The sequence below is a fragment of the Pongo abelii genome, chromosome 8 (genome assembly GCF_028885655.2).
Source record: "Pongo abelii isolate AG06213 chromosome 8, NHGRI_mPonAbe1-v2.0_pri, whole genome shotgun sequence".
NCBI classification, from domain to species: domain Eukaryota; kingdom Metazoa; phylum Chordata; class Mammalia; order Primates; family Hominidae; genus Pongo; species Pongo abelii.
The window spans coordinates 70976087-70990242 of NC_071993.2; positions in this window are offsets into that span (position 1 = coordinate 70976087).

Here is a 14156-nt window from a genome sequence, read left to right on the forward strand (position 1 = left end):
AAACCCATCTCACATGCAGAGACACACATAGGCTCAAAATAAAGGGATGGAGGAAGATCTACCAAGCAAATGGAAAACCAAAAAAGGCAGGGGTTGCAATCCTAGTCTCTGATCAAAAAGACTTTAAACCAACACAGATCAAAAGAGACAAAGAAGGCCATTACATAATGGTAAAGGGATCAATTCAACAAGAAGAGCTAACTATCCTAAATATATATGTACCCAATACAGGAGCACCCAGATTCATAAGCAAGTCCTTAGTGACCTACAAAGAGACTTAGACTCCCACACAATAATAATGGGAGACTTTAACACCCCACTGTCAACGTTAGACAGATCAACGAGACAGAAAGTTAACAAGGATACCCAGGAATTGAACTCAGCTCTGCACCAGGCGGACCTAATAGACATCTACAGAACTCTCCACCCCAAATAAACAGAATATACATTCTTTTCAGCACCACACCACACCTACTCCAAAGTTGACCACATAGTCAGAAGTAAAGCACTCCTCAGCAAATATTAAAGAACAGAAATTATAACAAACTGTCTCTCAGACCACAGTGCAATCAAACTAGAACTCGGGATTAAGAAACTCACTCAAAACCACTCAACTACATGGAAACTGAACAACCTGCTCCTGAATGACTACTGGGTAAATAATGAACTGAAGGCAGAAATAAAGATGTTCTTTGAAACCAATGAGAACAAAGACACAACATACCAGAATCTCTGGGACACATTCAAAGCAGTGTGTAGAGGGAAATTTATAGCACTAAATACCTACAAGAGAAAGCAAGAAAGATCTAAAATTGACACCCTAACATCACAATTAAAAGAACTAGAAAAGCAAGAGCAAACACATTCAAAAGCTAGTGGAAGGCAAGAAATAACTAAGATCAGAGCAGAACTGAAGGAAATAGAGACACAAAAAACCCTTCGAAAAATTAATGAATCTAGGAGCTGGTTTTTTGAAAAGATCAACAAAATTGATAGACCGCTAGCAAGACTAATAAAGAAGAAAAGAGAGAAGAATCAAATAGACGCAACAAAAAATGATAAAGGGGATATCACCACCGATCCCACAGAAATACAAACTACCATCAGAGAATACTATAAATACCTCTACGCAAATAAACTAGAAAATCTAGAAGAAATGGATAAATTCCTCGACACATACATCTACCCAAGACTAAACCAGGAAGAAGTTGAATCTCTGAATAGACCAATAACAGGCTCTGAAATTGAGGCAATAATCAATAGCTTACCAACCAAAAACAGTCCAGGACCAGATGGATTCACAGCTGAATTCTACCAGAGGTACAAAGAGGAGCTGGCACCATTCCTTCTGAAACTATTCCAATCAATAGAAAAAGAGGGAATCCTCCCTAACTCATTTTATGAGGCCAGCATCATCCTAATACCAAAGCCGGGCAGAGACACAACCAAAAAAGAGAATTTTAGACTAGTATCCTTGATGAACATTGATGCAAAAATTCTCAATAAAATACTGGCAAACCGAATCCAGCAGCACATCAAAAAGCTTATCCACCATGATCAAGTGGGCTTCATCCCTGGGATGCAAGGCTGGTTCAACATATGCAAATCAATAAATGTAATCCAACATACAAACAGAACCAAAGACAAAAACCACATGATTATCTCAATAGATGCAGAAAAGGCCTTTGACAAAATTCAACAACCCTTCATGCTAAAAACTCTCAATAAATTAGGTATTGATAGGACGTATCTCAAAATAATAAGAGTCATCTATGACAAACCCACAGCCAATATCATACTGAATGGGCAAAAACTGGAAGCATTCCCTTCGAAAACGGGCACAAGACAGGGATGCCCTCTCTCACCACTCCTATTCAACATAGTGTTGGAAGTTCTGGCCAGGGCAATCAGGCAGGAGAAGGAAATAAAGGGTATTCAATTAGGAAAAGAGGAAGTCAACCTGTCCCTGTTTGCAGATGACATGATTATATATCTAGAAAACCCCATTGTCTCAGCCCAAAATCTCCTCAAGCTGATAAGCAACTTCAGCAAAGTCTCAGGATATAAAATCAACGTACAAAAATTAGAAGCATTCTTATACACCAATAACAGACAAACAGAGAGCCAAATCATGAGTGAACTCCCATTCACAATTGCTTCAAAGAGAATAAAATACCTAGGAATCCAACTTACAAGGGATGTGAAGGACCTCTTCAAGGAGAACTACAAACCACTGCTCAGTGAAATAAAAGAGGATACAAACAAATGGAAGAACATTCCATGCTCATGGGTAGGAAGAATCAATATCGTGAAAATGGCCATACTGCCCAAGGTAATTTATAGATTCATTGCCATCCCCATCAAGCTACCAATGACTTTCTTCACAGAATTGGAAAAAACTAAAGTTCATATGGAACCAAAAAAGAGCCTGCATCACCAAGTCAATCCTAAGCCAAAAGAACAAAGCTAGAGGCATCACACTACCTGACTTCAAACTATACTACAAGGCTACAGTAACCAAAACAGCAAGGTACTGGTACTAAAACAGAGATATAGACCAATGGAACAGAACAGAGCCCTCAGAAATAATGCCACATATCTACAACCATCTGATCTTTGACAAACCTGACAAAAACAAGAAATGGGGAAAGGATTCCCTATTTAATAAATGGTGCTGGGAAAACTGGTTAGCCATATGTAGAAAGCTGAAACTGGATCCCTTCCTTACACCTTATACAAAAATTAATTCAAGATGGATTAAAGACTTAAATGTTAGATCTAAAACCATAAGAACCCTAGAAGAAAACCTAGGCAATACCATTCAGGACATAGGCATGGGCAAGGACTTCATGTCTAAAACACCAAAAGCAATGGCAACAAAAGCCAAAATTGACAAATGGGATCTAATTAAACTAAAGAGCTTCTGCACAGCAAAAGAAACTGCCATCAGAGTGAACAGGCAACCTACAGAATGAGAGAAAATTTTTGCAATCTACCCACCTGACAAATGGCTGATCTACACAGAACTTAAATTTACAAGAAAAAAACAACCCCATCAAAAAGTGGGCGAAGGATATGAACAGACACTTCTCAAAAGAAGACATTTATGCAGCCAAAAGACACATGAAAAAATGCTCATCATCACTGGTCATAAGAGAAATGCGAAGCAAAACCACAATGAGATACCATCTCACACCAGTTAGAATGGCAATCATTAAAAAGTCAGGAAACAACAGGTGCTGGAGAGGATGTGGAGAAATAGGAACACTTTTACACTGTTGGTGGGAGTGTAAACTAGTTCAACCATTGTGGAAGACAGTGTGGCGATTCCTCAGGGATCTAGAACTAGAAATACCATTTGACCCAGCCATCTCATTACTGGGTATATACCCAAAGGATTATAAATCATGCTGCTATAAAGACACATGCACACGTATGTTTATAGTGGCAATTTTCACAATAGCAAAGACTTGGAACCAACCTAAATGTCCAACAATGATAGACTGGATTAAGAAAATGTGGCACACATATACACCATGGAATACTATGCAGCCATAAAAATGATGAGTTCATGTCCTTTGTAGGGACATGGATGAAACTGGAAACCATCATTCTCAGCAAACTATCTCAAGGACAAAAAACCAAACACTGCAAGTTCTCGCTCATAGGTGGAAATTGAACAATGAGAACACATGGACACAGGAAGGGGAACATCACACACTGGGGCCTGTTGTGGGGTGGGGGATTGGGGAGGGATAGCATTAGGAGATATACCTAATGCTAAATGACAAGTTAATGGGTGCAGCACACCAACATGGCACATGTATACATATGTAACAAACCTGCACGTTGTGCACATGTACCCTAAAACTTAAAGTATAATAATAATAAAATTAAAAAAAAAAAAAAAGAAAGAAAGGCAGTCTAGGACACAAGGATTGCAGTTCCTAGGCAACTCTTGGTGCTGGGCAGGACTCAGAGCCAGTACACTAGGGTGGCATGTGACTTAGGAAGATACCAGATAGGGCAGCTAAAGGTGTGCTTGTGCCACCCCTCCCCATACCTCAGGCAGCCCACCTCACAGCAATGAAAGTGTCTCCTTCCTTCTGCTTGAGGAGAGGAGACTGAAGAGTTAAGAGAGCTTTGTATTGCATCTTGGATACCAGCTCAGCCACAGCAGGATAGGGTACCAGTCACTCATGAGGCCCCTGTTCCAAGCCCTAGCTCCCAGACATTTCTAGACACATCCTGGGCCAAAAGGGAACCTGCTGCCTTGAAGGGGAGGATCCAATCCTGGCGGGATTCATCGCCTGCTGACTGAAGAGCCTTTGGGCCCTGAATAACCAACAGTGATACCCAGGGAATATGCCGTGGCCCTTGGGCTCTGAGAAGGGCTGGATTCAGGTGTGACCCAGCACATTCCCAGGTATGGTGTTACAGTGAAAGACTCCTTCTGTTTGAGGAAAGCAGAGGGAAAAGTAAATAAAACTTTGTCTTGTACCTTAAGTACCAGCTCAGCTACAGTGGGGTAGAGCATGAAGCAAGCTCTTGGGGTCCTTGAGTCCAAACCTAGGATCTTGGAAAGCATTTCTGGACCTGGGCCAAAGGCGAGCCCACTGCCCTGAAGGGTGAGTTCCAGGCCTGGAAGCATTCACCACAAGCTGACTGAAGAGCTCTTGGGCTTTATGTGAACATTGGCAGTGGCCTGGCAGAACACCCCTTGGGCCACTGGTGGTGATGCCCAGAGAGAGGCTCCTCTGCTTGCAGAAAGGGGAGGGAAGACCAGGTGGGACTTTGTCTTGTGGCTGGATCACCAGCTTAGCTGCAACAGAACAAAACATCAGGTAGATTTCTAAGGTTTTTGACTCTAACCCCTCACTCCCAGACAGCATCTCTGGACCCATCTGGGGCCTGGGGAGCTTGCTGCTATGAACAGGGAGGGACACAAACCTGGCTGGCTTTGCCACCTACTGATTGAAGAGCCCTAGGTCCTTGAATGAACATAAGTGGTAGCAAGGTAGTGGTTACACCAGGCTTTGGGCAAGACCCAGTGCTGTGCTGGCTTCAGGTCTAAACCAGCACAGTCCCAATAGTGGTGACCACAGGGGTGCTTGTGTCCCCCCAGCCCCAGTTCCAGGCAGCGCAGCACAGTGAGAAAGGCTTTGTTTGGGAGAATAAAGTAAGAGAAAGTAAGGGGGTAAAAAAAAACAAGTGTCTCTCCTGGTAATCCAGAGCATTCTTCCGGATTTTATCCAAGACCACCAAGGCAGTACTTCTGTAAGTCTGCAAGAACCACAGTGTTACTGAGTTTAGAGCCCAAGTCCCTTCCAATACTGGGAAAGCTTTCCTAAGCAGGATGGGCACAAACAAGCTCAGACTGCAAAGACTACAATAAATGCCTAACTCTTCAATGCCTAGACACCCATGAACATCTACAAGCATCAAGACCATCCAGGAAAACATGATCTCACCAAACAAACTAAATAAGTCACCAGGGACCAATTCTGGAGAAACAGAGAGATGTGGCCTTTCAGACAGAGAAATTATTAAAATGAGTCAAGCAGAAATTCTAGAGTTGAAAAATGCAATTTAAATACTAAAGAATGCATCAGAGTCTTGTTTGTTTTTGTTGTTGTTGTTGTTGTTTTTTGAGACAAATCTTGCTCTGTTGCCCAATGGAGTGCCAATATGTCTGACAGAAGACTTTTCAGTAGAAACCTTACAGGCCAGGAGAGGGTGGCATGACACATTTAAAGCGCTGAAGGAAAACACTTTCACCCTAGAATAATATATCTGGTGAAAATATCCTTCAAGCAAGAAGGAGAAATAAAGACCTTCCCAGACAAACAAAAGCTGAAGGCTTTCAACAACACTAGACCTATCCTACAAGAAATGCTAAAGGGAGTTTTTTAATCTGAAAGAAAAGGAGAGTGATGAGCAATAAGAAATCATCTTAGCTGGGCATGGTGGCTCATGCCTGTAATCCTAGCACTTTGAGAGGCACAGGAGGGCAAATCACTTAAGCCCAGGAGTTCAAGACCAGCCAGGGTGACATGGTGAAACCTTATTTCTACTAAATAATAAATAAATAAAGCAAGCCAGAGTGGTAACATGCACCTGTAGTCCCAGCTACTTGGAAGACTGAGGTTGGAAAATTGCTTAAGCCTGGGAGGTCAAGGCTACAGTAAGACATGATTGTGCCACTGCATTCTAGTCTAGGTGACAGAGTGAGGTCCTGCATATCTATATAAATCATCTGAAAGTATAAAACTCACTAGTAATAGCACACAGAAAACACACAACATTGTAACACTGTAATCGTGGTGTATAAACTAGTCTTAAGTAGAAAGACTAAATGAACCAATCAAAAATAATATCTACAACTACTTTAAGACAGTACAATAAGACATAAAAACAACAAAAAGTTAAAAGTGGAGTAATGAAGTTAAAGTATACAGTTTTTATTAGTTTTCTTTTTGCATGTTTGTTTATGCAGTCATTGTTAAGTTGTCATCAGTTTAAACAGAGGATTATAAGATAATATTTGCAAGCCTCATGGTATCTTCAAATTGGAAAACATACAACATGGCTGGGCATGATGGCTCTCGCCTGTAATCCCAGCACTTTGAGAGGCCGGGGTGGGTGGATCACCTGAGGTCAGGAGTTCAAGACCAGCCTGGTCAACATGGCAAAACCCTGTCTCTACTAAAAATACAAAAATTAGCCAGGCATGGTAGTACACGCCTGTAGTCTCAGCCTGTAGTACACGCCTGTAGTCTCAAACTCTGGAGGCTGAGGCAGGAGAATCACTTGAACCTGGGAGGCGGCAGTTGCAGTGAGCCAAGATTGTACCATTGCACTCTAGCCTGGGTGACAGAGCAAGGCTCCATCTCAAGAAAAAGAAAAGAAAAGAAAAGGAAAACATACAACAGATATCCAAAAAATAAAAAGAAATTAAATCATACCAGAGAAAATCACCTTTACTAAAAGGAAGATAGGAAGAAAGGAAAGAAGAAAGAGAAGACCACAAAACAACTAGAAAACAAATAACAAAATGGCAGGAGTAAGTCCTTACTTATTAATAACATTGAATGTAAATGGACTAAACTTTCCAGTCAAAAATGGCTGAATGGATAAAAAAGCAAAACCCACTGATCTGTTGCCTACAAGAAACACACCTCACCTGTAAAGAAAGTCATTATATAATAATAAAAGGGTCAGTTCAGCAAGAGGATATAACAATTTTAAATATGTATGCCCCTAACAGTGGAGCACCCAGATATATAAAGCAAATATTATTAGAGCTAGAGAGAGAGAGAGAGAGAGAGAGAGAGAGAGAGAGAGAGAGAGAGAGAGAGACACCACAATACAATAATAGCTGGAGACTTCAACACGCCACTTTCAGCACTACACAGATTTTCCAGACCGAAAGTTAACAAAGAAACATTGGAATTTAACCTGCACTACAGAACAAATGGACCTAATAGATATTTACAGAAAATTTCATCCAACAGTTGCAGAATGCACATTCTTTTCCTCAACACATGCATCATTCTCAAGGATATTCCATACGTTAGGTCACAAAACAAGTATTTAAACATCCAAAAAAATTGAAATATAAGCATCTTTCTGACCACAAAATAAAACTAGAAATCAATAACAAGAATTTTTGGAAACTATACAAACACATGGAAATTAAACAATATTCTACTCAATGATCAGTGTGTCAACGAAGAGATTAAGAAGGAAATTGAAAATTTTCTTGAAACAAATAATGGAAACATGACATACCAAAACCTACAGGATATAACAAAAGCAGTACTGAGAGGGAATTTTATAGCTATAAGTGTCAACATCAAAAAAGAAAAATTTCAAACAAATAACCTAATGATGCATCTTAAAGTACTAAAAAGCAAGAGCACAGCACACCAAACCAAAAGTAGAAAAAAAGGAAATAAAGATCAGAGCAGAAATAAATTTGAAAAGAATACAAAAGATCAATGAAACGAAAAGTTCGTTTTTTGAAAAGATAAATAAAACTTACAAACTTTTAGACAGACTAAGAAAAAAAAGAAAATCCAAATAAATAATCAGAGCTGAAAAAGACATTACAACTGATTCTGCAGAAATTCGAAGGATCATTAATGGCTACTATGAGCAACTATATGCCAACAAATTGAAAAATCTAGAAGAAATGGATAAATTCCTAGACACATATAACCTACCAAGATTGAACCATGAAGAAATCCAAAACCTGAACAGATCAATAACAAGTAACAAGATCAAAGCTGCAATAAAATCTCCCAGTAAAGAAAAGCCTGAGACCTGATGGCTTTACTGCTGAATTCTACCAAACATTTAAAGAAGAATTAATACCAATTCTACGTAAACTATTCTGAAAAATAGAGGAAGAAGGAATACTTCCAAACTTATTCTTTAAGGCCAGTGTTACCCTGGCCTTAAAGACAAAACATTCAAAACCAGACAAAAACATTTAAAAAAACCTACAGGCCAATATCTCTGATGAATATTGATACAAACATCCTCAACAAAATACTAGCAAACCAAATTCAACAATACATTTAAAAGATCATTCATCATGACCAAGTAGGTCAATATATGTAAATCAATCAATGTAATACATCAACAGAATGAAGGACAAAAATCATATGATCATTTCAATTAATGCTGAAAAAGCATTTGATAAAATTCAACATATCTTAGTGATAAAAATCCTAAAAAAAAAACAAAACTGGGGATAGAAGGAACATACCTCAACACAATAATAGCCATGTATGACAGACCCACAGCTAGTATCATATGGAATGAGGAAAAACTGAAAGTCTTTCCTTTAAGATATGGAGCATGACAAGGATGCCCACTTTCACCACCGTTATTCAATATAGTACTGGAAGTCCTAGCTAGAGCAATAAGACAAGAGAAATAAATAATGGGCCTCCAAATTAGAAAGGAAGAAGTCATATTATCCTTTTTTGCAGATGATATGATCTTATATTTGGGAAGACCTAAAGACTCCAGCAAAACACTATTAGAACGGAAAAATTTAGTAAAGTTGCAGGATACAAATTCAATATACAAAAATCAGTAGTATTTCTACTACAGTGAACAATCTGAAAAAGAAATTTAAAAAGTAATCCCATTTACAATAGCCCCAAATAAAATTAAATACCTAGGAATTAACCAATGAAGTGAGAAATCTCTATAATGAAAACTATTAGACACTGATGAAAGAAATTGAAGAGGACACAAAAAAATGGAAAAATATTCCATGTTCAATGACTGGAAGAATCAATATTGTTAAAATGTCCATTACTATCCAAAGCAATCTACAGATTCAATGCAATTCCTATCAAAATACCAATGACATTCTTCACAGAAGTAGAAAAAACAATCCTAAAATTTATATGGCACCACAAAAGACCCAGAATAGCCAAAGCTATCATGAACAAAAAGAACAAAACTGGAGAAATCACTTACCTTACTTCAAATTATACTACAGAGCAATAGTAACCAAAACAGCATGGTACTGGCATAAAAACAGACACATAAACCAATGGAACAGAATAGAGAATCCAGAAACAAATCCACATACCTATAGCGAAATCATTTTTGACAAAGATGCCAAAAACATACATTGGGGAAAACAAAGTCTCTTCAATAAATGGTGCTGGGCGAACTGGATACCCATATGCAGAAGAATGAAACTTGACCCCTGTCTCTCACCACATGCAAAACTCAAACTAAAATGGATTAAAGACTTAAATCTAAGGCCTCAAACTATGAAACTACTACAAGAAAACATCAGGGAAACTCTCCAGGACATTGGTCTGGAGTGATACCCTGCAAGCACAGGCAACCAAAGCAAGAATGAACAAATTAGATCACATCAAGGTAAAAAACAACAACAACAACAAAATTCTGCACAGCAAAGAAAACAATCAACAAAGTGAAGAAACAACCTACAGAATTGGAGAAAATATTTGCAAACTACTCATCTGACAAGGGATTAATAGCCAGAATATATAAGGAGCTCAAACAACTCCACAGGGGGAAAAAAAGCGAATGATTCAATTTTAAAAATAGACAAAAATTCTGAGTAGCCATTTCTCAAAAGAAGATATATGAATGGCAAAGAGGTATATGAAAAGGTTCTCAACATCACTGATCATCAGAGAATGCAAATAAAAACTGCAAAGAAATATCTCACTCCAGCTAAAATGGCTTTTATCCAAAGACAGGCAATAGTAAATGCTGGCAAGGATACAGAGAAAAGGGAATCCTTGTACACTGTTGGTGGGAATGTAAATTAGTACAACTATTATGGAAAATAGTTTGGAGGTTTCTCAAAAAAAAAAAAAAACCCAAAAAACTAAAAACAGAACTACCACGTGATCCATCCATCCCACTGCTGGGTATATACCCAAAAGAAAGGAAATCAGTATATTGAAGAGGTATCTGTACTCTGTTTTTTTGCAGCATTGTTCATAATAGCCTGATTTGGAAGGAACTAAGTGTCTATCAACAGATGAATGGATAACAAAATACAGTATATATATATATATATATATATATGTAAAAAAAAAAAACAGAGCACTATTCAGCCATAAAAAAGAATGAAATCCTGTCATTTGCAACAACATGGATACAACTGGAGATTATGTTAAGTGAAATAAGCCAGGCATAGAAAGACAAACTTTACATGTTCTCACTTATTTGTGGGATCTAAAAATAAAAACAATTGAATTCATGGAGACAGAGAGTAGAAGGATAGTTACCAGAAGCTGGGAAGGGTAGTGGGCATAGGGGGAAGTGGGGATGGTTAATGGATACAAAAAAATAGCTAGAAAGAATAAGACAAAGATTTTGATAGCACAATAGGGTGACTTAGTCAATCATAATTTAATTGTACACTTTAACTAAAACAGTATGATTGGATTGCTTGTAATACCAAGGATAAATGCTTGAGGGGATGGATACCCCATTTTCCATGATGTGATTACTATGCATTGCATGCCTGTATCAAAGTGTCTCATGTATTCCGTAATTATATACACGTACTCTGTACCTACAAGAAATAAAAATAAAACACTAAAATTTGATACAGAGCTAATCAAAATAGTATGGTATTGGCTTATACACAGACATACAGACCAATGGAATGGAATAAAGAGCCCCTACATGTATGGTTAAATGATTTTGACATGGATGCCAAGACTTTTCGACGGTGGAAAGGACAGTCTTTTCAACAAATGGCACTAAGAAAACTGGATATCTATGTGAAAAAGAATGAATTTGATACCTTACCTTACACCACATACAAAAATTAACCCAAAATGAATCAAATCCCATATAAATTAATCAGAATTTCTAGGGGCGGGCCTGGACATCATATTTTTAAAGCTCCCTATGTGATCCTAATGTGAAAGAAGGTTGAGAACAACCAATCTAGCCCCAGTGCAGTGGAACAGGCTATGTGGCTCATAAAGTAGTTCTGAAACATTTTTGAGCTATTTTTAGCAGTGACAACACTGGGCCCCCAAGACAAGTTTTAACTAACTTTGAAGGTCAATGTTCATTAGCATATACATTATTGATGAAATTGGTCTCATTACTTTTCATCCTTTCTCATACATAAAGTGAGGGTATTCCAAAAACTTCTATATGGAAATAAAAGAGGGAGGAAAACTTTGTGAAAGAATATAGACATTTGGAACCCAAGAGTTTGATGAAAACAGAAGTAAAGTGTAGCTAGAATTCATGAGACTGACGTTCAGAAATACCCTGTTCTCTTCACTAAATTTCTAACCAAGTTGTTAAGTTAGAAAACCCATGGTATAAAGAGGCTGATTTCTAAAATATGCTATTAATTTAGGTAGTGAATGCTGGTTGTCACATAGAGAAAAGCATTTTGTAAATAAATAATGCTCAATTTTTCTTTATGTGTTCCAACAATATTCTTCTGTTTCTCATTCAAAACTGACAGCATCTCTCATCATAACTATGCCATGTCAGCAACTGCAGAAGTCAAACCTTAAGAGTCTAGGTAGAAACAACTCAGGAAGGGAGTGTGTTATATTCTTTCTCTAGAAATCCATTTGCTTCATTCTTTAAGATTTTGAGAAAAACATTGGGGGTCACAATAGGCTAAATTTTCTTTTTATTAAGAGAAAGCGTTGCTTGAGCCCAGGAGGTGAAGGTTGCAGTGAGCCATGATCAAACCACTGTCTCCAGGTGACTGAGTGAGACCCTGTCTCAAAAAAAAAAAAAAAAAAAAAAAAAGCATGTTTAAATTTTCTAACTAAAACATATTCATTCCCTCTTTACATATTAAAAATGTAATAGCTAATTCTGAAGCTACCAAGAAAGCTGATCAGCATAGAGGGGATTCAAGTATTAGAAGACCTGCTGGACAAGATTAACTTTCATATTCCTGCCAACACAGAAGATCCATAATTCCAGGCCGGGCACCGTGGCTTATGCCTGTAATCCCAGCATTTTGGGAGGCTGAGATGGATGGATCACTTGAGGTCGGGAGTTCAAGACCAGCCTGGCCAACATGGTAAAGCCCTGTCTCTACTAAAAATACAAAAATTAGCTGGGCATGGTGGTGGGCACCCATAATCCCAGCTACTTGGGAGGCTGAGGCAGGAGAATCGCTTACACTCAGGAGGTGGAGATTGCAGTGAGCCAAGATTGTGCCACTGCACTCCAGCCTGGGTGACAGAGTGAGACTGTCTCAAAAAAAAAAAAAAAAAAAAAAAAAAAAACACACACACACAAAAACAAAACTATAATTCCAAAGAAACATACTTGGATCTCAATCCTAGCAACATAAATAAAACTATTAGTACTATTGAGACAGGGTCTTGCTCTGTCACGCAGGCTGGAGTGCAGTGGCACAATCTTGGCTTACCACAACCTCCACCTCCTGGGCTAAAGCAATCCTCCCACTTCAGCCTCCAGAGTAGCTGGGACTATAGGCAAATGCCATCATGCCCAGCTGATTTTTTGTATTTTTTTGTAGAGACAGCGTCCCTATGTTTCCCAGGCTGGTCTTGAACTCTTGGACTTGAGCGATCCGCCCCCACTTGGCCTCCCAAACTGCTGAGGTTACAGGGGTGAGCCACAGCTCCCGACCCTGTTATGTCATTTTTTAAAATGGATCAAAGACATAAGAGCTAAAACTCTAAGACTCTTAAAGAAAATATAGGGTCAAGATCTTCATGACCTTGGATTTGCCAACACTTTCTTGGCTATGACACAAAATCACAGTCAACAAAGGATGAAAAAATAGATAAATTGGACTTCATCAGAATTTAAAACTTTTGTGCAAAGGACACTACCAAAGAGTGAAAAGGCAACCAAGAGAATGGGAGAAAATGTATGCAAATTATATATCTGATAAGAGATTATTATTATTATTATTATTAGAGACAGGGTCTTGCTCTTTTGCCCAGGCTGGAGTGCAGTGGCACATTCTCAGCTCACTGCAGCCTCAACCTCCTGGGCTCAAACCATCCTCTCCCCTTTGCCCCCTGAGTAGCTGGGACTACAGGCACACACCACTACATCTGGTTGATTTTTGTATTTTTTTTGTAGTGGTGGGGTTTTGCCATGTTGCCTAGGCTGGTCTTGAACTCCTGAGCTCAAGCAATCCACCCACCTCAGCCTCTCAAAGTGCTGGGATTACAGGCATGAGCCACTGTGCCCGGCCCTGATAAGAGATTAATATCCAGAGTATATAAAGAACTTCTGACACTCAACAATAAGAAAAAACCCAATTGAAAAATGGACAAAGATCTTAAATAGATGTTTCTCCAAAGGAAATATACAAATAGCCAATAAGCACATGAAAAGATGCTCAATATCACTAATTATGAGGGAGATGCATGAGATACTACCTCACACTCATTAGGATGACTATTGTCAAAAAAAAAAAAAAAAAAAGGGAAAACAACAACAAATGTTAACAAGGATGTGGAGAAATTAGAAATCTTGTCCATTGCTGGCAGGAATGTAAAATGGTACAGCCACTGTGGAAAGCAGTATAATGGTTCTTCAAAAGTTAAACATAGAATTACCATCCAGCAAACCCACTTCTAGGTATATAATACCCAAAAGAATCAAAAGCAGGG